At 45.9% G+C, this 26,568-nt stretch overlaps 11 non-coding genes and 1 pseudogene across 11 annotated transcripts; all 12 read right to left on the bottom strand.

The window, feature by feature from the left end:
- Nucleotides 1-1,542: 1,542 nt before the first annotated feature.
- Nucleotides 1,543-1,733, bottom strand: LOC130334291 (U2 spliceosomal RNA). Its single transcript, XR_008876118.1, has one exon. It is a non-coding gene; the product is annotated as a U2 spliceosomal RNA (small nuclear RNA).
- A 2,092-nt stretch (nucleotides 1,734-3,825) lies between these two features.
- On the bottom strand, nucleotides 3,826-4,008 carry LOC130334265 (U2 spliceosomal RNA). The gene has a single exon (XR_008876098.1). It is a non-coding gene; the product is annotated as a U2 spliceosomal RNA (small nuclear RNA).
- Nucleotides 4,009-4,702: 694 nt separating this feature from the next.
- LOC130334266 (U2 spliceosomal RNA) lies at nucleotides 4,703-4,862 on the bottom strand (annotated as a pseudogene).
- A 2,092-nt stretch (nucleotides 4,863-6,954) lies between these two features.
- On the bottom strand, nucleotides 6,955-7,145 carry LOC130334290 (U2 spliceosomal RNA). Its single transcript, XR_008876117.1, has one exon. It is a non-coding gene; the product is annotated as a U2 spliceosomal RNA (small nuclear RNA).
- A 2,091-nt stretch (nucleotides 7,146-9,236) lies between these two features.
- LOC130334289 (U2 spliceosomal RNA) lies at nucleotides 9,237-9,427 on the bottom strand. The gene has a single exon (XR_008876116.1). It is a non-coding gene; the product is annotated as a U2 spliceosomal RNA (small nuclear RNA).
- Nucleotides 9,428-11,523: 2,096 nt separating this feature from the next.
- On the bottom strand, nucleotides 11,524-11,714 carry LOC130334288 (U2 spliceosomal RNA). Its single transcript, XR_008876115.1, has one exon. It is a non-coding gene; the product is annotated as a U2 spliceosomal RNA (small nuclear RNA).
- Nucleotides 11,715-13,796: 2,082 nt separating this feature from the next.
- Nucleotides 13,797-13,987, bottom strand: LOC130334286 (U2 spliceosomal RNA). Its single transcript, XR_008876113.1, has one exon. It is a non-coding gene; the product is annotated as a U2 spliceosomal RNA (small nuclear RNA).
- A 2,092-nt stretch (nucleotides 13,988-16,079) lies between these two features.
- LOC130334285 (U2 spliceosomal RNA) lies at nucleotides 16,080-16,270 on the bottom strand. The gene has a single exon (XR_008876112.1). It is a non-coding gene; the product is annotated as a U2 spliceosomal RNA (small nuclear RNA).
- A 2,090-nt stretch (nucleotides 16,271-18,360) lies between these two features.
- On the bottom strand, nucleotides 18,361-18,551 carry LOC130334284 (U2 spliceosomal RNA). The gene has a single exon (XR_008876111.1). It is a non-coding gene; the product is annotated as a U2 spliceosomal RNA (small nuclear RNA).
- Nucleotides 18,552-20,636: 2,085 nt separating this feature from the next.
- Nucleotides 20,637-20,827, bottom strand: LOC130334252 (U2 spliceosomal RNA). The gene has a single exon (XR_008876086.1). It is a non-coding gene; the product is annotated as a U2 spliceosomal RNA (small nuclear RNA).
- A 2,086-nt stretch (nucleotides 20,828-22,913) lies between these two features.
- Nucleotides 22,914-23,104, bottom strand: LOC130334282 (U2 spliceosomal RNA). The gene has a single exon (XR_008876110.1). It is a non-coding gene; the product is annotated as a U2 spliceosomal RNA (small nuclear RNA).
- Nucleotides 23,105-25,193: 2,089 nt separating this feature from the next.
- Nucleotides 25,194-25,384, bottom strand: LOC130334281 (U2 spliceosomal RNA). Its single transcript, XR_008876109.1, has one exon. It is a non-coding gene; the product is annotated as a U2 spliceosomal RNA (small nuclear RNA).
- Nucleotides 25,385-26,568: the final 1,184 nt, after the last annotated feature.

Raw genomic sequence — 26,568 nt, 5'->3', positions numbered from 1 at the left:
TATGGTTACATACACAACAAAGCTGGGTTGTTGTTGTTTACACTCTGCAAGGCCTGTGGAAGTGAGTGACATCATAGCACTGTAGTTCTGAGGGTTCTAGATGGATGCAACAATCTCCTGTTGCTTCTATGAAGGCCATAATAGACGACATCACCAAACAGCTCCATAGTCACATACACAGCAAAGGAGAGATGTTGTTTACACCTAGTGATGTCAGTGGTATTGAGTGACATCACAGCACAGTGCTAAGGCTCCTGGGCCTGGACACAGCAGCGGCTGCAATATCTCAACGGAGAATACGTTTATATATATGTGTGTGTGTGCGCGTATATATATATATATATATATATATATATATATATATATATATATTTCTCCGCCGAAATCACTTTTAAACCCATTTCCACCTTTTTTTCCCTTCTCTTCCTCTTACTTTTTTTTCACGTTTTTTTACGTTTTTCTCCTTTTCGCCTCTTTTCTGGGCGTATTATTCTTCTTTTTCTTCTTTTTTTTCGTCTAATGCATACCCCATCAGTGCAGCAATGCTTATTCAATACCGCCAGCAGATGGAGACACTGGGGGATAATTTTCTAAGGATTTATACTGATTTTTCCTGTCTGAATTTGTCGCACAGAAAGTTGCAGGCCAAATATGTGTGACATTTCTGCGACTTTAGCTTCTAGAGCATTTTTACAACATTATACATAGGTGCTGAATACATAAAAAGCGACTGTTCAGCGACAGACAAGTCGCATCGGCTGAAAGTAGGCCAGAATGTCAGTCCATGTTGGAGCAGGTTTAGATACAGTCTAAAGTATAGATCTCAAAGTCTGTGCACAGAATTTAGCAAGGGCCTCGCACCTTCTGATGCATCAGGTAGGTGCACAATAGCATAGCCTAACCCTCTGTACTTTGGTCTATATTGATGCGGGACATAGACAGCCAGCTGATGACCAATCCATTAGTGCAATGGATGGCTGGAAGCATTTGTCTTTGCCTTTGCAATACCACAGAAGCAATGCATGGTCAATGTACAGCAATGACACACCTGTGTGAACAGCCAGGAGACCCCCCCCATGTTATGTTACATAGTTACATAGTTAGTACGGTCGAAAAAAGACATATGTCCATCAAGTTCAACCAGGGAATTAAGGGGTAGGGGTGTGGCGCGATATTGGGGAAGGGATGAGATTTTATATTTCTTCATAAGCATTAATCTTATTTTGTCAATTAGGAACATTCAGCACCCACCCGCTATCAAGGCAGCTGCCTATCATGTCATGCCCTACCTGCACAGGTGTGCTGGCTACTCAAATGATCCAATTAAGGAGGCCATATAGTCAGCAGCAGCAGAAGTCCTGTGCCTGGACGCTCCAACAGCGGCCAGACACAAGCAGAAGCAGAAGCAGCAGAAGCAGCAGCAGCACCACCTTTTGTTTTTTGGCTGCAGCAGCAGCAGCAAGGCCCACAGGGCTGGCTAGCTGGCTAGCCAGCAAGCAGGTAGCAATGAAAGTAGGAATCTTTCTTTTTAACCCTGTAAGGGGGTGGTGCACTGTACCCGAAGATACTGCCATATCGGGTCAATGCATAGGGCGACGGAAGCAAGCTTCGAAATCGGCCCCCGTTCTCAAAAATCCATTTAATATATGGTCCCCAGATAGGGGACGTATCAGATATTAAACTGATAAGAACAGATACTACACTTGATCTTAGCCAAAAGGCCGAGAAGCGATAACCGTGAAAGGGGCGGGCCCAACAAGGTCCCCTTCATGGGCACTATCACTGCTTGCTGTCAGGGAGGCTGCCAGACAATTTTCCATGCACACTCTGGGCTGGGGGGCAGTCAACCACCAGTACACACAGCAGAACCTAAACCCATACCATTATTGCTAAGCAGCAAGACAGGGGCCCATTGCACTCCCACGGGGCCTTTTTAAATGCAATCCATAACCCGGATTTGCCAGGAACCCTTCTTACTCCTCCTACTTGCATGTGACACTGGGCTTAGGATCTGCATAGGAAACACACACACAAGCACACACCTACCTTTGTTGCCTGCAGATGCCTCCTTGGCTGTCCCCAAACGGTATCAAACCAACACCCACGGGAAGCTGTAAGCATAGAGGACATGCCTGCACCCCATTGGACTTACCTGTGTGGGTTAAATCCGGGTTATTTGACAACCTATGGCGGTGATGGTTCTGCTCAGGCAGAGCAGTGCTGATGCTCCTCATAAAGCTGTCGCTGCTGTGAAGGTTCTAGGTGACATCACAAATCCCTATGGTTACATACACAACAAAGCTGGGTTGTTGTTGTTTACACTCTGCAAGGCCTGTGGAAGTGAGTGACATCATAGCACTGTAGTTCTGAGGGTTCTAGATGGATGCAACAATCTCCTGTTGCTTCTATGAAGGCCATAATAGACGACATCACCAAACAGCTCCATAGTCACATACACAGCAAAGGAGAGATGTTGTTTACACCTAGTGATGTCAGTGGTATTGAGTGACATCACAGCACAGTGCTAAGGCTCCTGGGCCTGGACACAGCAGCGGCTGCAATATCTCAACGGAGAATACGTTTATATATATGTGTGTGTGTGCGCGTATATATATATATATATATATATATATATATATATATATATATATATATTTCTCCGCCGAAATCACTTTTAAACCCATTTCCACCTTTTTTTCCCTTCTCTTCCTCTTACTTTTTTTTCACGTTTTTTTACGTTTTTCTCCTTTTCGCCTCTTTTCTGGGCGTATTATTCTTCTTTTTCTTCTTTTTTTTCGTCTAATGCATACCCCATCAGTGCAGCAATGCTTATTCAATACCGCCAGCAGATGGAGACACTGGGGGATAATTTTCTAAGGATTTATACTGATTTTTCCTGTCTGAATTTGTCGCACAGAAAGTTGCAGGCCAAATATGTGTGACATTTCTGCGACTTTAGCTTCTAGAGCATTTTTACAACATTATACATAGGTGCTGAATACATAAAAAGCGACTGTTCAGCGACAGACAAGTCGCATCGGCTGAAAGTAGGCCAGAATGTCAGTCCATGTTGGAGCAGGTTTAGATACAGTCTAAAGTATAGATCTCAAAGTCTGTGCACAGAATTTAGCAAGGGCCTCGCACCTTCTGATGCATCAGGTAGGTGCACAATAGCATAGCCTAACCCTCTGTACTTTGGTCTATATTGATGCGGGACATAGACAGCCAGCTGATGACCAATCCATTAGTGCAATGGATGGCTGGAAGCATTTGTCTTTGCCTTTGCAATACCACAGAAGCAATGCATGGTCAATGTACAGCAATGACACACCTGTGTGAACAGCCAGGAGACCCCCCCCATGTTATGTTACATAGTTACATAGTTAGTACGGTCGAAAAAAGACATATGTCCATCAAGTTCAACCAGGGAATTAAGGGGTAGGGGTGTGGCGCGATATTGGGGAAGGGATGAGATTTTATATTTCTTCATAAGCATTAATCTTATTTTGTCAATTAGGAACATTCAGCACCCACCCGCTATCAAGGCAGCTGCCTATCATGTCATGCCCTACCTGCACAGGTGTGCTGGCTACTCAAATGATCCAATTAAGGAGGCCATTTAGTCAGCAGCAGCAGAAGTCCTGTGCCTGGACGCTCCAACAGCGGCCAGACACAAGCAGAAGCAGAAGCAGCAGAAGCAGCAGCAGCACCACCTTTTGTTTTTTGGCTGCAGCAGCAGCAGCAAGGCCCACAGGGCTGGCTAGCTGGCTAGCCAGCAAGCAGGTAGCAATGAAAGTAGGAATCTTTCTTTTTAACCCTGTAAGGGGGTGGTGCACTGTACCCGAAGATACTGCCATATCGGGTCAATGCATAGGGCGACGGAAGCAAGCTTCGAAATCGGCCCCCGTTCTCAAAAATCCATTTAATATATGGTCCCCAGATAGGGGACGTATCAGATATTAAACTGATAAGAACAGATTTTTTTTTTTTTTTTTATCTAAAGCCGAGGAACGTGCTTTCGATTCACCCAAAGTGCAAGAAAAAGTGCAAACGTGTTACACTAAAAAAACGTGCACAAAGGATGCGGTCTATCGCAAGCCCTTCTCCGATAGGAGAGAGGCCCCCCCAACAAACCTTACCCTTCGCCTCCGGACCAAAAGGTACCTGCGAGGTTCCAGGTTCGATGTCCCTTTTCGCCGAAGCTACTAGGGGACCACAAATGCTCCCGGCATCCCCCTTGGCGTTAGCCAAGGTATCTGCCCGCAGAGCCGATTACGGTAGGTACCCTGCCAAAGCAGGAGTACCCGGGGTGTTTGCAGGGAGGTGCGGAACCTAATGGCCACACACACCTCCCCTAGACCGCCAGGAGGGACACCCAGAAGGGCTACCGCATCCTGACCAATCCTGTGAACACACAACACACAAAAAGTGACACAGTGAGACAAAAAAGAAATAAATAAGTGAATGTGTGCAGATATACTGCCCGGACATCCGGCCGGATCTATAAAAATTTCTCTGATCCTAGCCAGAAGGCCGGGAATCAAGAGGTGAGTGCCACAAGGTGAAGAGATTATGGTGCCCGTGCTTCAACTCAGTGAGCCTATCCTCCCAGTGAGTTTCGGCACCTCGGGGTCACCACTCCCCGAGGCACAAAAGTACCTCGGCTCTAGACCCTCTCAGCCTCATGGCGAGACCCGGAGGGAACAGGTCACATCGGGGCAGCCGTCGAGCTGATTCCTCAGAACCAGCCCCGGAAAGCCCTGGTACACCTGCATCCTCCATGCAGCACCCATCCCCACCAGCATGAAAACTGATAAGAACAGATACTACACTTGATCTTAGCCAAAAGGCCGAGAAGCGATAACCGTGAAAGGGGCGGGCCCAACAAGGTCCCCTTCATGGGCACTATCACTGCTTGCTGTCAGGGAGGCTGCCAGACAATTTTCCATGCACACTCTGGGCTGGGGGGCAGTCAACCACCAGTACACACAGCAGAACCTAAACCCATACCATTATTGCTAAGCAGCAAGACAGGGGCCCATTGCACTCCCACGGGGCCTTTTTAAATGCAATCCATAACCCGGATTTGCCAGGAACCCTTCTTACTCCTCCTACTTGCATGTGACACTGGGCTTAGGATCTGCATAGGAAACACACACACAAGCACACACCTACCTTTGTTGCCTGCAGATGCCTCCTTGGCTGTCCCCAAACGGTATCAAACCAACACCCACGGGAAGCTGTAAGCATAGAGGACATGCCTGCACCCCATTGGACTTACCTGTGTGGGTTAAATCCGGGTTATTTGACAACCTATGGCGGTGATGGTTCTGCTCAGGCAGAGCAGTGCTGATGCTCCTCATAAAGCTGTCGCTGCTGTGAAGGTTCTAGGTGACATCACAAATCCCTATGGTTACATACACAACAAAGCTGGGTTGTTGTTGTTTACACTCTGCAAGGCCTGTGGAAGTGAGTGACATCATAGCACTGTAGTTCTGAGGGTTCTAGATGGATGCAACAATCTCCTGTTGCTTCTATGAAGGCCATAATAGACGACATCACCAAACAGCTCCATAGTCACATACACAGCAAAGGAGAGATGTTGTTTACACCTAGTGATGTCAGTGGTATTGAGTGACATCACAGCACAGTGCTAAGGCTCCTGGGCCTGGACACAGCAGCGGCTGCAATATCTCAACGGAGAATACGTTTATATATATGTGTGTGTGTGCGCGTATATATATATATATATATATATATATATATATATATATATATATATATTTCTCCGCCGAAATCACTTTTAAACCCATTTCCACCTTTTTTTCCCTTCTCTTCCTCTTACTTTTTTTTCACGTTTTTTTACGTTTTTCTCCTTTTCGCCTCTTTTCTGGGCGTATTATTCTTCTTTTTCTTCTTTTTTTTCGTCTAATGCATACCCCATCAGTGCAGCAATGCTTATTCAATACCGCCAGCAGATGGAGACACTGGGGGATAATTTTCTAAGGATTTATACTGATTTTTCCTGTCTGAATTTGTCGCACAGAAAGTTGCAGGCCAAATATGTGTGACATTTCTGCGACTTTAGCTTCTAGAGCATTTTTACAACATTATACATAGGTGCTGAATACATAAAAAGCGACTGTTCAGCGACAGACAAGTCGCATCGGCTGAAAGTAGGCCAGAATGTCAGTCCATGTTGGAGCAGGTTTAGATACAGTCTAAAGTATAGATCTCAAAGTCTGTGCACAGAATTTAGCAAGGGCCTCGCACCTTCTGATGCATCAGGTAGGTGCACAATAGCATAGCCTAACCCTCTGTACTTTGGTCTATATTGATGCGGGACATAGACAGCCAGCTGATGACCAATCCATTAGTGCAATGGATGGCTGGAAGCATTTGTCTTTGCCTTTGCAATACCACAGAAGCAATGCATGGTCAATGTACAGCAATGACACACCTGTGTGAACAGCCAGGAGACCCCCCCCATGTTATGTTACATAGTTACATAGTTAGTACGGTCGAAAAAAGACATATGTCCATCAAGTTCAACCAGGGAATTAAGGGGTAGGGGTGTGGCGCGATATTGGGGAAGGGATGAGATTTTATATTTCTTCATAAGCATTAATCTTATTTTGTCAATTAGGAACATTCAGCACCCACCCGCTATCAAGGCAGCTGCCTATCATGTCATGCCCTACCTGCACAGGTGTGCTGGCTACTCAAATGATCCAATTAAGGAGGCCATTTAGTCAGCAGCAGCAGAAGTCCTGTGCCTGGACGCTCCAACAGCGGCCAGACACAAGCAGAAGCAGAAGCAGCAGAAGCAGCAGCAGCACCACCTTTTGTTTTTTGGCTGCAGCAGCAGCAGCAAGGCCCACAGGGCTGGCTAGCTGGCTAGCCAGCAAGCAGGTAGCAATGAAAGTAGGAATCTTTCTTTTTAACCCTGTAAGGGGGTGGTGCACTGTACCCGAAGATACTGCCATATCGGGTCAATGCATAGGGCGACGGAAGCAAGCTTCGAAATCGGCCCCCGTTCTCAAAAATCCATTTAATATATGGTCCCCAGATAGGGGACGTATCAGATATTAAACTGATAAGAACAGATACTACACTTGATCTTAGCCAAAAGGCCGAGAAGCGATAACCGTGAAAGGGGCGGGCCCAACAAGGTCCCCTTCATGGGCACTATCACTGCTTGCTGTCAGGGAGGCTGCCAGACAATTTTCCATGCACACTCTGGGCTGGGGGGCAGTCAACCACCAGTACACACAGCAGAACCTAAACCCATACCATTATTGCTAAGCAGCAAGACAGGGGCCCATTGCACTCCCACGGGGCCTTTTTAAATGCAATCCATAACCCGGATTTGCCAGGAACCCTTCTTACTCCTCCTACTTGCATGTGACACTGGGCTTAGGATCTGCATAGGAAACACACACACAAGCACACACCTACCTTTGTTGCCTGCAGATGCCTCCTTGGCTGTCCCCAAACGGTATCAAACCAACACCCACGGGAAGCTGTAAGCATAGAGGACATGCCTGCACCCCATTGGACTTACCTGTGTGGGTTAAATCCGGGTTATTTGACAACCTATGGCGGTGATGGTTCTGCTCAGGCAGAGCAGTGCTGATGCTCCTCATAAAGCTGTCGCTGCTGTGAAGGTTCTAGGTGACATCACAAATCCCTATGGTTACATACACAACAAAGCTGGGTTGTTGTTGTTTACACTCTGCAAGGCCTGTGGAAGTGAGTGACATCATAGCACTGTAGTTCTGAGGGTTCTAGATGGATGCAACAATCTCCTGTTGCTTCTATGAAGGCCATAATAGACGACATCACCAAACAGCTCCATAGTCACATACACAGCAAAGGAGAGATGTTGTTTACACCTAGTGATGTCAGCAGTGGTATTGAGTGACATCACAGCACAGTGCTAAGGCTCCTGGGCCTGGACACAGCAGCGGCTGCAATATCTCAACGGAGAATACGTTTATATATATGTGTGTGTGTGCGCGTATATATATATATATATATATATATATATATATATATATATATATTTCTCCGCCGAAATCACTTTTAAACCCATTTCCACCTTTTTTTCCCTTCTCTTCCTCTTACTTTTTTTTCACGTTTTTTTACGTTTTTCTCCTTTTCGCCTCTTTTCTGGGCGTATTATTCTTCTTTTTCTTCTTTTTTTTCGTCTAATGCATACCCCATCAGTGCAGCAATGCTTATTCAATACCGCCAGCAGATGGAGACACTGGGGGATAATTTTCTAAGGATTTATACTGATTTTTCCTGTCTGAATTTGTCGCACAGAAAGTTGCAGGCCAAATATGTGTGACATTTCTGCGACTTTAGCTTCTAGAGCATTTTTACAACATTATACATAGGTGCTGAATACATAAAAAGCGACTGTTCAGCGACAGACAAGTCGCATCGGCTGAAAGTAGGCCAGAATGTCAGTCCATGTTGGAGCAGGTTTAGATACAGTCTAAAGTATAGATCTCAAAGTCTGTGCACAGAATTTAGCAAGGGCCTCGCACCTTCTGATGCATCAGGTAGGTGCACAATAGCATAGCCTAACCCTCTGTACTTTGGTCTATATTGATGCGGGACATAGACAGCCAGCTGATGACCAATCCATTAGTGCAATGGATGGCTGGAAGCATTTGTCTTTGCCTTTGCAATACCACAGAAGCAATGCATGGTCAATGTACAGCAATGACACACCTGTGTGAACAGCCAGGAGACCCCCCCCATGTTATGTTACATAGTTACATAGTTAGTACGGTCGAAAAAAGACATATGTCCATCAAGTTCAACCAGGGAATTAAGGGGTAGGGGTGTGGCGCGATATTGGGGAAGGGATGAGATTTTATATTTCTTCATAAGCATTAATCTTATTTTGTCAATTAGGAACATTCAGCACCCACCCGCTATCAAGGCAGCTGCCTATCATGTCATGCCCTACCTGCACAGGTGTGCTGGCTACTCAAATGATCCAATTAAGGAGGCCATTTAGTCAGCAGCAGCAGAAGTCCTGTGCCTGGACGCTCCAACAGCGGCCAGACACAAGCAGAAGCAGAAGCAGCAGAAGCAGCAGCAGCACCACCTTTTGTTTTTTGGCTGCAGCAGCAGCAGCAAGGCCCACAGGGCTGGCTAGCTGGCTAGCCAGCAAGCAGGTAGCAATGAAAGTAGGAATCTTTCTTTTTAACCCTGTAAGGGGGTGGTGCACTGTACCCGAAGATACTGCCATATCGGGTCAATGCATAGGGCGACGGAAGCAAGCTTCGAAATCGGCCCCCGTTCTCAAAAATCCATTTAATATATGGTCCCCAGATAGGGGACGTATCAGATATTAAACTGATAAGAACAGATACTACACTTGATCTTAGCCAAAAGGCCGAGAAGCGATAACCGTGAAAGGGGCGGGCCCAACAAGGTCCCCTTCATGGGCACTATCACTGCTTGCTGTCAGGGAGGCTGCCAGACAATTTTCCATGCACACTCTGGGCTGGGGGGCAGTCAACCACCAGTACACACAGCAGAACCTAAACCCATACCATTATTGCTAAGCAGCAAGACAGGGGCCCATTGCACTCCCACGGGGCCTTTTTAAATGCAATCCATAACCCGGATTTGCCAGGAACCCTTCTTACTCCTCCTACTTGCATGTGACACTGGGCTTAGGATCTGCATAGGAAACACACACACAAGCACACACCTACCTTTGTTGCCTGCAGATGCCTCCTTGGCTGTCCCCAAACGGTATCAAACCAACACCCACGGGAAGCTGTAAGCATAGAGGACATGCCTGCACCCCATTGGACTTACCTGTGTGGGTTAAATCCGGGTTATTTGACAACCTATGGCGGTGATGGTTCTGCTCAGGCAGAGCAGTGCTGATGCTCCTCATAAAGCTGTCGCTGCTGTGAAGGTTCTAGGTGACATCACAAATCCCTATGGTTACATACACAACAAAGCTGGGTTGTTGTTGTTTACACTCTGCAAGGCCTGTGGAAGTGAGTGACATCATAGCACTGTAGTTCTGAGGGTTCTAGATGGATGCAACAATCTCCTGTTGCTTCTATGAAGGCCATAATAGACGACATCACCAAACAGCTCCATAGTCACATACACAGCAAAGGAGAGATGTTGTTTACACCTAGTGATGTCAGTGGTATTGAGTGACATCACAGCACAGTGCTAAGGCTCCTGGGCCTGGACACAGCAGCGGCTGCAATATCTCAACGGAGAATACGTTTATATATATGTGTGTGTGTGCGCGTATATATATATATATATATATATATATATATATATATATATATATATATATATTTCTCCGCCGAAATCACTTTTAAACCCATTTCCACCTTTTTTTCCCTTCTCTTCCTCTTACTTTTTTTTCACGTTTTTTTACGTTTTTCTCCTTTTCGCCTCTTTTCTGGGCGTATTATTCTTCTTTTTCTTCTTTTTTTTCGTCTAATGCATACCCCATCAGTGCAGCAATGCTTATTCAATACCGCCAGCAGATGGAGACACTGGGGGATAATTTTCTAAGGATTTATACTGATTTTTCCTGTCTGAATTTGTCGCACAGAAAGTTGCAGGCCAAATATGTGTGACATTTCTGCGACTTTAGCTTCTAGAGCATTTTTACAACATTATACATAGGTGCTGAATACATAAAAAGCGACTGTTCAGCGACAGACAAGTCGCATCGGCTGAAAGTAGGCCAGAATGTCAGTCCATGTTGGAGCAGGTTTAGATACAGTCTAAAGTATAGATCTCAAAGTCTGTGCACAGAATTTAGCAAGGGCCTCGCACCTTCTGATGCATCAGGTAGGTGCACAATAGCATAGCCTAACCCTCTGTACTTTGGTCTATATTGATGCGGGACATAGACAGCCAGCTGATGACCAATCCATTAGTGCAATGGATGGCTGGAAGCATTTGTCTTTGCCTTTGCAATACCACAGAAGCAATGCATGGTCAATGTACAGCAATGACACACCTGTGTGAACAGCCAGGAGACCCCCCCCATGTTATGTTACATAGTTACATAGTTAGTACGGTCGAAAAAAGACATATGTCCATCAAGTTCAACCAGGGAATTAAGGGGTAGGGGTGTGGCGCGATATTGGGGAAGGGATGAGATTTTATATTTCTTCATAAGCATTAATCTTATTTTGTCAATTAGGAACATTCAGCACCCACCCGCTATCAAGGCAGCTGCCTATCATGTCATGCCCTACCTGCACAGGTGTGCTGGCTACTCAAATGATCCAATTAAGGAGGCCATTTAGTCAGCAGCAGCAGAAGTCCTGTGCCTGGACGCTCCAACAGCGGCCAGACACAAGCAGAAGCAGAAGCAGCAGAAGCAGCAGCAGCACCACCTTTTGTTTTTTGGCTGCAGCAGCAGCAGCAAGGCCCACAGGGCTGGCTAGCTGGCTAGCCAGCAAGCAGGTAGCAATGAAAGTAGGAATCTTTCTTTTTAACCCTGTAAGGGGGTGGTGCACTGTACCCGAAGATACTGCCATATCGGGTCAATGCATAGGGCGACGGAAGCAAGCTTCGAAATCGGCCCCCGTTCTCAAAAATCCATTTAATATATGGTCCCCAGATAGGGGACGTATCAGATATTAAACTGATAAGAACAGATACTACACTTGATCTTAGCCAAAAGGCCGAGAAGCGATAACCGTGAAAGGGGCGGGCCCAACAAGGTCCCCTTCATGGGCACTATCACTGCTTGCTGTCAGGGAGGCTGCCAGACAATTTTCCATGCACACTCTGGGCTGGGGGGCAGTCAACCACCAGTACACACAGCAGAACCTAAACCCATACCATTATTGCTAAGCAGCAAGACAGGGGCCCATTGCACTCCCACGGGGCCTTTTTAAATGCAATCCATAACCCGGATTTGCCAGGAACCCTTCTTACTCCTCCTACTTGCATGTGACACTGGGCTTAGGATCTGCATAGGAAACACACACACAAGCACACACCTACCTTTGTTGCCTGCAGATGCCTCCTTGGCTGTCCCCAAACGGTATCAAACCAACACCCACGGGAAGCTGTAAGCATAGAGGACATGCCTGCACCCCATTGGACTTACCTGTGTGGGTTAAATCCGGGTTATTTGACAACCTATGGCGGTGATGGTTCTGCTCAGGCAGAGCAGTGCTGATGCTCCTCATAAAGCTGTCGCTGCTGTGAAGGTTCTAGGTGACATCACAAATCCCTATGGTTACATACACAACAAAGCTGGGTTGTTGTTGTTTACACTCTGCAAGGCCTGTGGAAGTGAGTGACATCATAGCACTGTAGTTCTGAGGGTTCTAGATGGATGCAACAATCTCCTGTTGCTTCTATGAAGGCCATAATAGACGACATCACCAAACAGCTCCATAGTCACATACACAGCAAAGGAGAGATGTTGTTTACACCTAGTGATGTCAGTGGTATTGAGTGACATCACAGCACAGTGCTAAGGCTCCTGGGCCTGGACACAGCAGCGGCTGCAATATCTCAACGGAGAATACGTTTATATATATGTGTGTGTGTGCGCGTATATATATATATATATATATATATATATATATATATATTTCTCCGCCGAAATCACTTTTAAACCCATTTCCACCTTTTTTTCCCTTCTCTTCCTCTTACTTTTTTTTCACGTTTTTTTACGTTTTTCTCCTTTTCGCCTCTTTTCTGGGCGTATTATTCTTCTTTTTCTTCTTTTTTTTCGTCTAATGCATACCCCATCAGTGCAGCAATGCTTATTCAATACCGCCAGCAGATGGAGACACTGGGGGATAATTTTCTAAGGATTTATACTGATTTTTCCTGTCTGAATTTGTCGCACAGAAAGTTGCAGGCCAAATATGTGTGACATTTCTGCGACTTTAGCTTCTAGAGCATTTTTACAACATTATACATAGGTGCTGAATACATAAAAAGCGACTGTTCAGCGACAGACAAGTCGCATCGGCTGAAAGTAGGCCAGAATGTCAGTCCATGTTGGAGCAGGTTTAGATACAGTCTAAAGTATAGATCTCAAAGTCTGTGCACAGAATTTAGCAAGGGCCTCGCACCTTCTGATGCATCAGGTAGGTGCACAATAGCATAGCCTAACCCTCTGTACTTTGGTCTATATTGATGCGGGACATAGACAGCCAGCTGATGACCAATCCATTAGTGCAATGGATGGCTGGAAGCATTTGTCTTTGCCTTTGCAATACCACAGAAGCAATGCATGGTCAATGTACAGCAATGACACACCTGTGTGAACAGCCAGGAGACCCCCCCCATGTTATGTTACATAGTTACATAGTTAGTACGGTCGAAAAAAGACATATGTCCATCAAGTTCAACCAGGGAATTAAGGGGTAGGGGTGTGGCGCGATATTGGGGAAGGGATGAGATTTTATATTTCTTCATAAGCATTAATCTTATTTTGTCAATTAGGAACATTCAGCACCCACCCGCTATCAAGGCAGCTGCCTATCATGTCATGCCCTACCTGCACAGGTGTGCTGGCTACTCAAATGATCCAATTAAGGAGGCCATTTAGTCAGCAGCAGCAGAAGTCCTGTGCCTGGACGCTCCAACAGCGGCCAGACACAAGCAGAAGCAGAAGCAGCAGAAGCAGCAGCAGCACCACCTTTTGTTTTTTGGCTGCAGCAGCAGCAGCAAGGCCCACAGGGCTGGCTAGCTGGCTAGCCAGCAAGCAGGTAGCAATGAAAGTAGGAATCTTTCTTTTTAACCCTGTAAGGGGGTGGTGCACTGTACCCGAAGATACTGCCATATCGGGTCAATGCATAGGGCGACGGAAGCAAGCTTCGAAATCGGCCCCCGTTCTCAAAAATCCATTTAATATATGGTCCCCAGATAGGGGACGTATCAGATATTAAACTGATAAGAACAGATACTACACTTGATCTTAGCCAAAAGGCCGAGAAGCGATAACCGTGAAAGGGGCGGGCCCAACAAGGTCCCCTTCATGGGCACTATCACTGCTTGCTGTCAGGGAGGCTGCCAGACAATTTTCCATGCACACTCTGGGCTGGGGGGCAGTCAACCACCAGTACACACAGCAGAACCTAAACCCATACCATTATTGCTAAGCAGCAAGACAGGGGCCCATTGCACTCCCACAGGGCCTTTTTAAATGCAATCCATAACCCGGATTTGCCAGGAACCCTTCTTACTCCTCCTACTTGCATGTGACACTGGGCTTAGGATCTGCATAGGAAACACACACACAAGCACACACCTACCTTTGTTGCCTGCAGATGCCTCCTTGGCTGTCCCCAAACGGTATCAAACCAACACCCACGGGAAGCTGTAAGCATAGAGGACATGCCTGCACCCCATTGGACTTACCTGTGTGGGTTAAATCCGGGTTATTTGACAACCTATGGCGGTGATGGTTCTGCTCAGGCAGAGCAGTGCTGATGCTCCTCATAAAGCTGTCGCTGCTGTGAAGGTTCTAGGTGACATCACAAATCCCTATGGTTACATACACAACAAAGCTGGGTTGTTGTTGTTTACACTCTGCAAGGCCTGTGGAAGTGAGTGACATCATAGCACTGTAGTTCTGAGGGTTCTAGATGGATGCAACAATCTCCTGTTGCTTCTATGAAGGCCATAATAGACGACATCACCAAACAGCTCCATAGTCACATACACAGCAAAGGAGAGATGTTGTTTACACCTAGTGATGTCAGTGGTATTGAGTGACATCACAGCACAGTGCTAAGGCTCCTGGGCCTGGACACAGCAGCGGCTGCAATATCTCAACGGAGAATACGTTTATATATATGTGTGTGTGTGCGCGTATATATATATATATATATATATATATATATATATATATATATATATATATCTCCGCCGAAATCACTTTTAAACCCATTTCCACCTTTTTTTCCCTTCTCTTCCTCTTACTTTTTTTTCACGTTTTTTTACGTTTTTCTCCTTTTCGCCTCTTTTCTGGGCGTATTATTCTTCTTTTTCTTCTTTTTTTTCGTCTAATGCATACCCCATCAGTGCAGCAATGCTTATTCAATACCGCCAGCAGATGGAGACACTGGGGGATAATTTTCTAAGGATTTATACTGATTTTTCCTGTCTGAATTTGTCGCACAGAAAGTTGCAGGCCAAATATGTGTGACATTTCTGCGACTTTAGCTTCTAGAGCATTTTTACAACATTATACATAGGTGCTGAATACATAAAAAGCGACTGTTCAGCGACAGACAAGTCGCATCGGCTGAAAGTAGGCCAGAATGTCAGTCCATGTTGGAGCAGGTTTAGATACAGTCTAAAGTATAGATCTCAAAGTCTGTGCACAGAATTTAGCAAGGGCCTCGCACCTTCTGATGCATCAGGTAGGTGCACAATAGCATAGCCTAACCCTCTGTACTTTGGTCTATATTGATGCGGGACATAGACAGCCAGCTGATGACCAATCCATTAGTGCAATGGATGGCTGGAAGCATTTGTCTTTGCCTTTGCAATACCACAGAAGCAATGCATGGTCAATGTACAGCAATGACACACCTGTGTGAACAGCCAGGAGACCCCCCCCATGTTATGTTACATAGTTACATAGTTAGTACGGTCGAAAAAAGACATATGTCCATCAAGTTCAACCAGGGAATTAAGGGGTAGGGGTGTGGCGCGATATTGGGGAAGGGATGAGATTTTATATTTCTTCATAAGCATTAATCTTATTTTGTCAATTAGGAACATTCAGCACCCACCCGCTATCAAGGCAGCTGCCTATCATGTCATGCCCTACCTGCACAGGTGTGCTGGCTACTCAAATGATCCAATTAAGGAGGCCATTTAGTCAGCAGCAGCAGAAGTCCTGTGCCTGGACGCTCCAACAGCGGCCAGACACAAGCAGAAGCAGAAGCAGCAGAAGCAGCAGCAGCACCACCTTTTGTTTTTTGGCTGCAGCAGCAGCAGCAAGGCCCACAGGGCTGGCTAGCTGGCTAGCCAGCAAGCAGGTAGCAATGAAAGTAGGAATCTTTCTTTTTAACCCTGTAAGGGGGTGGTGCACTGTACCCGAAGATACTGCCATATCGGGTCAATGCATAGGGCGACGGAAGCAAGCTTCGAAATCGGCCCCCGTTCTCAAAAATCCATTTAATATATGGTCCCCAGATAGGGGACGTATCAGATATTAAACTGATAAGAACAGATACTACACTTGATCTTAGCCAAAAGGCCGAGAAGCGATAACCGTGAAAGGGGCGGGCCCAACAAGGTCCCCTTCATGGGCACTATCACTGCTTGCTGTCAGGGAGGCTGCCAGACAATTTTCCATGCACACTCTGGGCTGGGGGGCAGTCAACCACCAGTACACACAGCAGAACCTAAACCCATACCATTATTGCTAAGCAGCAAGACAGGGGCCCATTGCACTCCCACGGGGCCTTTTTAAATGCAATCCATAACCCGGATTTGCCAGGAACCCTTCTTACTCCTCCTACTTGCATGTGACACTGGGCTTAGGATCTGCATAGGAAACACACACACAAGCACACACCTACCTTTGTTGCCTGCAGATGCCTCCTTGGCTGTCCCCAAACGGTATCAAACCAACACCCACGGGAAGCTGTAAGCATAGAGGACATGCCTGCACCCCATTGGACTTACCTGTGTGGGTTAAATCCGGGTTATTTGACAACCTATGGCGGTGATGGTTCTGCTCAGGCAGAGCAGTGCTGATGCTCCTCATAAAGCTGTCGCTGCTGTGAAGGTTCTAGGTGACATCACAAATCCCTATGGTTACATACACAACAAAGCTGGGTTGTTGTTGTTTACACTCTGCAAGGCCTGTGGAAGTGAGTGACATCATAGCACTGTAGTTCTGAGGGTTCTAGATGGATGCAACAATCTCCTGTTGCTTCTATGAAGGCCATAATAGACGACATCACCAAACAGCTCCATAGTCACATACACAGCAAAGGAGAGATGTTGTTTACACCTAGTGATGTCAGTGGTATTGAGTGACATCACAGCACAGTGCTAAGGCTCCTGGGCCTGGACACAGCAGCGGCTGCAATATCTCAACGGAGAATACGTTTATATATATGTGTGTGTGTGCGCGTATATATATATATATATATATATATATATATATATATATATATATATTTCTCCGCCGAAATCACTTTTAAACCCATTTCCACCTTTTTTTCCCTTCTCTTCCTCTTACTTTTTTTTCACGTTTTTTTACGTTTTTCTCCTTTTCGCCTCTTTTCTGGGCGTATTATTCTTCTTTTTCTTCTTTTTTTTCGTCTAATGCATACCCCATCAGTGCAGCAATGCTTATTCAATACCGCCAGCAGATGGAGACACTGGGGGATAATTTTCTAAGGATTTATACTGATTTTTCCTGTCTGAATTTGTCGCACAGAAAGTTGCAGGCCAAATATGTGTGACATTTCTGCGACTTTAGCTTCTAGAGCATTTTTACAACATTATACATAGGTGCTGAATACATAAAAAGCGACTGTTCAGCGACAGACAAGTCGCATCGGCTGAAAGTAGGCCAGAATGTCAGTCCATGTTGGAGCAGGTTTAGATACAGTCTAAAGTATAGATCTCAAAGTCTGTGCACAGAATTTAGCAAGGGCCTCGCACCTTCTGATGCATCAGGTAGGTGCACAATAGCATAGCCTAACCCTCTGTACTTTGGTCTATATTGATGCGGGACATAGACAGCCAGCTGATGACCAATCCATTAGTGCAATGGATGGCTGGAAGCATTTGTCTTTGCCTTTGCAATACCACAGAAGCAATGCATGGTCAATGTACAGCAATGACACACCTGTGTGAACAGCCAGGAGACCCCCCCCATGTTATGTTACATAGTTACATAGTTAGTACGGTCGAAAAAAGACATATGTCCATCAAGTTCAACCAGGGAATTAAGGGGTAGGGGTGTGGCGCGATATTGGGGAAGGGATGAGATTTTATATTTCTTCATAAGCATTAATCTTATTTTGTCAATTAGGAACATTCAGCACCCACCCGCTATCAAGGCAGCTGCCTATCATGTCATGCCCTACCTGCACAGGTGTGCTGGCTACTCAAATGATCCAATTAAGGAGGCCATTTAGTCAGCAGCAGCAGAAGTCCTGTGCCTGGACGCTCCAACAGCGGCCAGACACAAGCAGAAGCAGAAGCAGCAGAAGCAGCAGCAGCACCACCTTTTGTTTTTTGGCTGCAGCAGCAGCAGCAAGGCCCACAGGGCTGGCTAGCTGGCTAGCCAGCAAGCAGGTAGCAATGAAAGTAGGAATCTTTCTTTTTAACCCTGTAAGGGGGTGGTGCACTGTACCCGAAGATACTGCCATATCGGGTCAATGCATAGGGCGACGGAAGCAAGCTTCGAAATCGGCCCCCGTTCTCAAAAATCCATTTAATATATGGTCCCCAGATAGGGGACGTATCAGATATTAAACTGATAAGAACAGATACTACACTTGATCTTAGCCAAAAGGCCGAGAAGCGATAACCGTGAAAGGGGCGGGCCCAACAAGGTCCCCTTCATGGGCACTATCACTGCTTGCTGTCAGGGAGGCTGCCAGACAATTTTCCATGCACACTCTGGGCTGGGGGGCAGTCAACCACCAGTACACACAGCAGAACCTAAACCCATACCATTATTGCTAAGCAGCAAGACAGGGGCCCATTGCACTCCCACGGGGCCTTTTTAAATGCAATCCATAACCCGGATTTGCCAGGAACCCTTCTTACTCCTCCTACTTGCATGTGACACTGGGCTTAGGATCTGCATAGGAAACACACACACAAGCACACACCTACCTTTGTTGCCTGCAGATGCCTCCTTGGCTGTCCCCAAACGGTATCAAACCAACACCCACGGGAAGCTGTAAGCATAGAGGACATGCCTGCACCCCATTGGACTTACCTGTGTGGGTTAAATCCGGGTTATTTGACAACCTATGGCGGTGATGGTTCTGCTCAGGCAGAGCAGTGCTGATGCTCCTCATAAAGCTGTCGCTGCTGTGAAGGTTCTAGGTGACATCACAAATCCCTATGGTTACATACACAACAAAGCTGGGTTGTTGTTGTTTACACTCTGCAAGGCCTGTGGAAGTGAGTGACATCATAGCACTGTAGTTCTGAGGGTTCTAGATGGATGCAACAATCTCCTGTTGCTTCTATGAAGGCCATAATAGACGACATCACCAAACAGCTCCATAGTCACATACACAGCAAAGGAGAGATGTTGTTTACACCTAGTGATGTCAGTGGTATTGAGTGACATCACAGCACAGTGCTAAGGCTCCTGGGCCTGGACACAGCAGCGGCTGCAATATCTCAACGGAGAATACGTTTATATATATGTGTGTGTGTGCGCGTATATATATATATATATATATATATATATATATATATATATTTCTCCGCCGAAATCACTTTTAAACCCATTTCCACCTTTTTTTCCCTTCTCTTCCTCTTACTTTTTTTTCACGTTTTTTTACGTTTTTCTCCTTTTCGCCTCTTTTCTGGGCGTATTATTCTTCTTTTTCTTCTTTTTTTTCGTCTAATGCATACCCCATCAGTGCAGCAATGCTTATTCAATACCGCCAGCAGATGGAGACACTGGGGGATAATTTTCTAAGGATTTATACTGATTTTTCCTGTCTGAATTTGTCGCACAGAAAGTTGCAGGCCAAATATGTGTGACATTTCTGCGACTTTAGCTTCTAGAGCATTTTTACAACATTATACATAGGTGCTGAATACATAAAAAGCGACTGTTCAGCGACAGACAAGTCGCATCGGCTGAAAGTAGGCCAGAATGTCAGTCCATGTTGGAGCAGGTTTAGATACAGTCTAAAGTATAGATCTCAAAGTCTGTGCACAGAATTTAGCAAGGGCCTCGCACCTTCTGATGCATCAGGTAGGTGCACAATAGCATAGCCTAACCCTCTGTACTTTGGTCTATATTGATGCGGGACATAGACAGCCAGCTGATGACCAATCCATTAGTGCAATGGATGGCTGGAAGCATTTGTCTTTGCCTTTGCAATACCACAGAAGCAATGCATGGTCAATGTACAGCAATGACACACCTGTGTGAACAGCCAGGAGACCCCCCCCCATGTTATGTTACATAGTTACATAGTTAGTACGGTCGAAAAAAGACATATGTCCATCAAGTTCAACCAGGGAATTAAGGGGTAGGGGTGTGGCGCGATATTGGGGAAGGGATGAGATTTTATATTTCTTCATAAGCATTAATCTTATTTTGTCAATTAGGAACATTCAGCACCCACCCGCTATCAAGGCAGCTGCCTATCATGTCATGCCCTACCTGCACAGGTGTGCTGGCTACTCAAATGATCCAATTAAGGAGGCCATTTAGTCAGCAGCAGCAGAAGTCCTGTGCCTGGACGCTCCAACAGCGGCCAGACACAAGCAGAAGCAGAAGCAGCAGAAGCAGCAGCAGCACCACCTTTTGTTTTTTGGCTGCAGCAGCAGCAGCAAGGCCCACAGGGCTGGCTAGCTGGCTAGCCAGCAAGCAGGTAGCAATGAAAGTAGGAATCTTTCTTTTTAACCCTGTAAGGGGGTGGTGCACTGTACCCGAAGATACTGCCATATCGGGTCAATGCATAGGGCGACGGAAGCAAGCTTCGAAATCGGCCCCCGTTCTCAAAAATCCATTTAATATATGGTCCCCAGATAGGGGACGTATCAGATATTAAACTGATAAGAACAGATACTACACTTGATCTTAGCCAAAAGGCCGAGAAGCAATAACCGTGAAAGGGGCGGGCCCAACAAGGTCCCCTTCATGGGCACTATCACTGCTTGCTGTCAGGGAGGCTGCCAGACAATTTTCCATGCACACTCTGGGCTGGGGGGCAGTCAACCACCAGTACACACAGCAGAACCTAAACCCATACCATTATTGCTAAGCAGCAAGACAGGGGCCCATTGCACTCCCACGGGGCCTTTTTAAATGCAATCCATAACCCGGATTTGCCAGGAACCCTTCTTACTCCTCCTACTTGCATGTGACACTGGGCTTAGGATCTGCATAGGAAACACACACACAAGCACACACCTACCTTTGTTGCCTGCAGATGCCTCCTTGGCTGTCCCCAAACGGTATCAAACCAACACCCACGGGAAGCTGTAAGCATAGAGGACATGCCTGCACCCCATTGGACTTACCTGTGTGGGTTAAATCCGGGTTATTTGACAACCTATGGCGGTGATGGTTCTGCTCAGGCAGAGCAGTGCTGATGCTCCTCATAAAGCTGTCGCTGCTGTGAAGGTTCTAGGTGACATCACAAATCCCTATGGTTACATACACAACAAAGCTGGGTTGTTGTTGTTTACACTCTGCAAGGCCTGTGGAAGTGAGTGACATCATAGCACTGTAGTTCTGAGGGTTCTAGATGGATGCAACAATCTCCTGTTGCTTCTATGAAGGCCATAATAGACGACATCACCAAACAGCTCCATAGTCACATACACAGCAAAGGAGAGATGTTGTTTACACCTAGTGATGTCAGTGGTATTGAGTGACATCACAGCACAGTGCTAAGGCTCCTGGGCCTGGACACAGCAGCGGCTGCAATATCTCAACGGAGAATACGTTTATATATATGTGTGTGTGTGCGCGTATATATATATATATATATATATATATATATATATATATATATTCTCCGCCGAAATCACTTTTAAACCCATTTCCACCTTTTTTTCCCTTCTCTTCCTCTTACTTTTTTTTCACGTTTTTTTACGTTTTTCTCCTTTTCGCCTCTTTTCTGGGCGTATTATTCTTCTTTTTCTTCTTTTTTTTCGTCTAATGCATACCCCATCAGTGCAGCAATGCTTATTCAATACCGCCAGCAGATGGAGACACTGGGGGATAATTTTCTAAGGATTTATACTGATTTTTCCTGTCTGAATTTGTCGCACAGAAAGTTGCAGGCCAAATATGTGTGACATTTCTGCGACTTTAGCTTCTAGAGCATTTTTACAACATTATACATAGGTGCTGAATACATAAAAAGCGACTGTTCAGCGACAGACAAGTCGCATCGGCTGAAAGTAGGCCAGAATGTCAGTCCATGTTGGAGCAGGTTTAGATACAGTCTAAAGTATAGATCTCAAAGTCTGTGCACAGAATTTAGCAAGGGCCTCGCACCTTCTGATGCATCAGGTAGGTGCACAATAGCATAGCCTAACCCTCTGTACTTTGGTCTATATTGATGCGGGACATAGACAGCCAGCTGATGACCAATCCATTAGTGCAATGGATGGCTGGAAGCATTTGTCTTTGCCTTTGCAATACCACAGAAGCAATGCATGGTCAATGTACAGCAATGACACACCTGTGTGAACAGCCAGGAGACCCCCCCCCATGTTATGTTACATAGTTACATAGTTAGTACGGTCGAAAAAAGACATATGTCCATCAAGTTCAACCAGGGAATTAAGGGGTAGGGGTGTGGCGCGATATTGGGGAAGGGATGAGATTTTATATTTCTTCATAAGCATTAATCTTATTTTGTCAATTAGGAACATTCAGCACCCACCCGCTATCAAGGCAGCTGCCTATCATGTCATGCCCTACCTGCACAGGTGTGCTGGCTACTCAAATGATCCAATTAAGGAGGCCATTTAGTCAGCAGCAGCAGAAGTCCTGTGCCTGGACGCTCCAACAGCGGCCAGACACAAGCAGAAGCAGAAGCAGCAGAAGCAGCAGCAGCACCACCTTTTGTTTTTTGGCTGCAGCAGCAGCAGCAAGGCCCACAGGGCTGGCTAGCTGGCTAGCCAGCAAGCAGGTAGCAATGAAAGTAGGAATCTTTCTTTTTAACCCTGTAAGGGGGTGGTGCACTGTACCCGAAGATACTGCCATATCGGGTCAATGCATAGGGCGACGGAAGCAAGCTTCGAAATCGGCCCCCGTTCTCAAAAATCCATTTAATATATGGTCCCCAGATAGGGGACGTATCAGATATTAAACTGATAAGAACAGATACTACACTTGATCTTAGCCAAAAGGCCGAGAAGCGATAACCGTGAAAGGGGCGGGCCCAACAAGGTCCCCTTCATGGGCACTATCACTGCTTGCTGTCAGGGAGGCTGCCAGACAATTTTCCATGCACACTCTGGGCTGGGGGGCAGTCAACCACCAGTACACACAGCAGAACCTAAACCCATACCATTATTGCTAAGCAGCAAGACAGGGGCCCATTGCACTCCCACGGGGCCTTTTTAAATGCAATCCATAACCCGGATTTGCCAGGAACCCTTCTTACTCCTCCTACTTGCATGTGACACTGGGCTTAGGATCTGCATAGGAAACACACACACAAGCACACACCTACCTTTGTTGCCTGCAGATGCCTCCTTGGCTGTCCCCAAACGGTATCAAACCAACACCCACGGGAAGCTGTAAGCATAGAGGACATGCCTGCACCCCATTGGACTTACCTGTGTGGGTTAAATCCGGGTTATTTGACAACCTATGGCGGTGATGGTTCTGCTCAGGCAGAGCAGTGCTGATGCTCCTCATAAAGCTGTCGCTGCTGTGAAGGTTCTAGGTGACATCACAAATCCCTATGGTTACATACACAACAAAGCTGGGTTGTTGTTGTTTACACTCTGCAAGGCCTGTGGAAGTGAGTGACATCATAGCACTGTAGTTCTGAGGGTTCTAGATGGATGCAACAATCTCCTGTTGCTTCTATGAAGGCCATAATAGACGACATCACCAAACAGCTCCATAGTCACATACACAGCAAAGGAGAGATGTTGTTTACACCTAGTGATGTCAGTGGTATTGAGTGACATCACAGCACAGTGCTAAGGCTCCTGGGCCTGGACACAGCAGCGGCTGCAATATCTCAACGGAGAATACGTTTATATATATGTGTGTGTGTGCGCGTATATATATATATATATATATATATATATATATATATATATATATTTCTCCGCCGAAATCACTTTTAAACCCATTTCCACCTTTTTTTCCCTTCTCTTCCTCTTACTTTTTTTTCACGTTTTTTTACGTTTTTCTCCTTTTCGCCTCTTTTCTGGGCGTATTATTCTTCTTTTTCTTCTTTTTTTTCGTCTAATGCATACCCCATCAGTGCAGCAATGCTTATTCAATACCGCCAGCAGATGGAGACACTGGGGGATAATTTTCTAAGGATTTATACTGATTTTTCCTGTCTGAATTTGTCGCACAGAAAGTTGCAGGCCAAATATGTGTGACATTTCTGCGACTTTAGCTTCTAGAGCATTTTTACAACATTATACATAGGTGCTGAATACATAAAAAAGCGACTGTTCAGCGACAGACAAGTCGCATCGGCTGAAAGTAGGCCAGAATGTCAGTCCATGTTGGAGCAGGTTTAGATACAGTCTAAAGTATAGATCTCAAAGTCTGTGCACAGAATTTAGCAAGGGCCTCGCACCTTCTGATGCATCAGGTAGGTGCACAATAGCATAGCCTAACCCTCTGTACTTTGGTCTATATTGATGCGGGACATAGACAGCCAGCTGATGACCAATCCATTAGTGCAATGGATGGCTGGAAGCATTTGTCTTTGCCTTTGCAATACCACAGAAGCAATGCATGGTCAATGTACAGCAATGACACACCTGTGTGAACAGCCAGGAGACCCCCCCCATGTTATGTTACATAGTTACATAGTTAGTACGGTCGAAAAAAGACATATGTCCATCAAGTTCAACCAGGGAATTAAGGGGTAGGGGTGTGGCGCGATATTGGGGAAGGGATGAGATTTTATATTTCTTCATAAGCATTAATCTTATTTTGTCAATTAGGAACATTCAGCACCCACCCGCTATCAAGGCAGCTGCCTATCATGTCATGCCCTACCTGCACAGGTGTGCTGGCTACTCAAATGATCCAATTAAGGAGGCCATTTAGTCAGCAGCAGCAGAAGTCCTGTGCCTGGACGCTCCAACAGCGGCCAGACACAAGCAGAAGCAGAAGCAGCAGAAGCAGCAGCAGCACCACCTTTTGTTTTTTGGCTGCAGCAGCAGCAGCAAGGCCCACAGGGCTGGCTAGCTGGCTAGCCAGCAAGCAGGTAGCAATGAAAGTAGGAATCTTTCTTTTTAACCCTGTAAGGGGGTGGTGCACTGTACCCGAAGATACTGCCATATCGGGTCAATGCATAGGGCGACGGAAGCAAGCTTCGAAATCGGCCCCCGTTCTCAAAAATCCATTTAATATATGGTCCCCAGATAGGGGACGTATCAGATATTAAACTGATAAGAACAGATACTACACTTGATCTTAGCCAAAAGGCCGAGAAGCGATAACCGTGAAAGGGGCGGGCCCAACAAGGTCCCCTTCATGGGCACTATCACTGCTTGCTGTCAGGGAGGCTGCCAGACAATTTTCCATGCACACTCTGGGCTGGGGGGCAGTCAACCACCAGTACACACAGCAGAACCTAAACCCATACCATTATTGCTAAGCAGCAAGACAGGGGCCCATTGCACTCCCACGGGGCCTTTTTAAATGCAATCCATAACCCGGATTTGCCAGGAACCCTTCTTACTCCTCCTACTTGCATGTGACACTGGGCTTAGGATCTGCATAGGAAACACACACACAAGCACACACCTACCTTTGTTGCCTGCAGATGCCTCCTTGGCTGTCCCCAAACGGTATCAAACCAACACCCACGGGAAGCTGTAAGCATAGAGGACATGCCTGCACCCCATTGGACTTACCTGTGTGGGTTAAATCCGGGTTATTTGACAACCTATGGCGGTGATGGTTCTGCTCAGGCAGAGCAGTGCTGATGCTCCTCATAAAGCTGTCGCTGCTGTGAAGGTTCTAGGTGACATCACAAATCCCTATGGTTACATACACAACAAAGCTGGGTTGTTGTTGTTTACACTCTGCAAGGCCTGTGGAAGTGAGTGACATCATAGCACTGTAGTTCTGAGGGTTCTAGATGGATGCAACAATCTCCTGTTGCTTCTATGAAGGCCATAATAGACGACATCACCAAACAGCTCCATAGTCACATACACAGCAAAGGAGAGATGTTGTTTACACCTAGTGATGTCAGTGGTATTGAGTGACATCACAGCACAGTGCTAAGGCTCCTGGGCCTGGACACAGCAGCGGCTGCAATATCTCAACGGAGAATACGTTTATATATATGTGTGTGTGTGCGCGTATATATATATATATATATATATATATATATATATATATATATATATATATATATTTCTCCGCCGAAATCACTTTTAAACCCATTTCCACCTTTTTTTCCCTTCTCTTCCTCTTACTTTTTTTTCACGTTTTTTTACGTTTTTCTCCTTTTCGCCTCTTTTCTGGGCGTATTATTCTTCTTTTTCTTCTTTTTTTTCGTCTAATGCATACCCCATCAGTGCAGCAATGCTTATTCAATACCGCCAGCAGATGGAGACACTGGGGGATAATTTTCTAAGGATTTATACTGATTTTTCCTGTCTGAATTTGTC

This window comes from Hyla sarda, unplaced genomic scaffold, assembly GCF_029499605.1.
Source record: "Hyla sarda isolate aHylSar1 unplaced genomic scaffold, aHylSar1.hap1 scaffold_431, whole genome shotgun sequence".
Classification (NCBI taxonomy): Eukaryota; Metazoa; Chordata; class Amphibia; order Anura; family Hylidae; genus Hyla; species Hyla sarda.
This window is presented reverse-complemented; position numbering and strand designations above follow the sequence as displayed.